The following is a 609-nucleotide window of genomic DNA, read 5'->3' on the forward strand; positions in this document are numbered from 1 at the left end:
AACAAGTGGTGCTGGGAAAACTGGTCAACCACTTGTAAAAGAATGAAACTAGAACACTTTCTAACACCATACACAAAAATAAACTCAAAATGGATTAAAGATCTAAACGTAAGACCAGAAACTATAAAACTCCTAGAGGAGAACATAGGCAAAACACTCTCCGACATACATCACAGCAGGATCCTCTATGACCCACCTCCCAGAATATTGGAAATAAAAGCAAAAATAAACAAATGGGACCTAATTAAACTTAAAAGCGTCTGCACAACAAAGGAAACTATAAACAAGGTGAAAAGACAGCCTTCAGAATGGGAGAAAATAATAGCAACTGACAAACAACTAATCTCAAAAATATACAAGCAACTCCTATAGCTCAATTCCAGAAAAATAAATGAACCAATCAAAAAATGGACCAAAGAACTAAACAGACATTTCTCCAAAGAAGACATACACATGGCTAACAAACACATGAAAAGATGCTCAACATCACCCATTATCAGAGAAATGCAAATCAAAACCACAATGAGGTACCATTTCACGCCAGTCAGAATGGCTGCAATCCTAAAGTCTACAAGCAATAAATCCTGCAGAGGGTGTGGAGAAAAGGAA

This window comes from Bison bison, unplaced genomic scaffold, assembly GCF_000754665.1.
Source record: "Bison bison bison isolate TAMUID 2011002044 unplaced genomic scaffold, Bison_UMD1.0 scf7180017864217, whole genome shotgun sequence".
Classification (NCBI taxonomy): domain Eukaryota; kingdom Metazoa; phylum Chordata; class Mammalia; order Artiodactyla; family Bovidae; genus Bison; species Bison bison.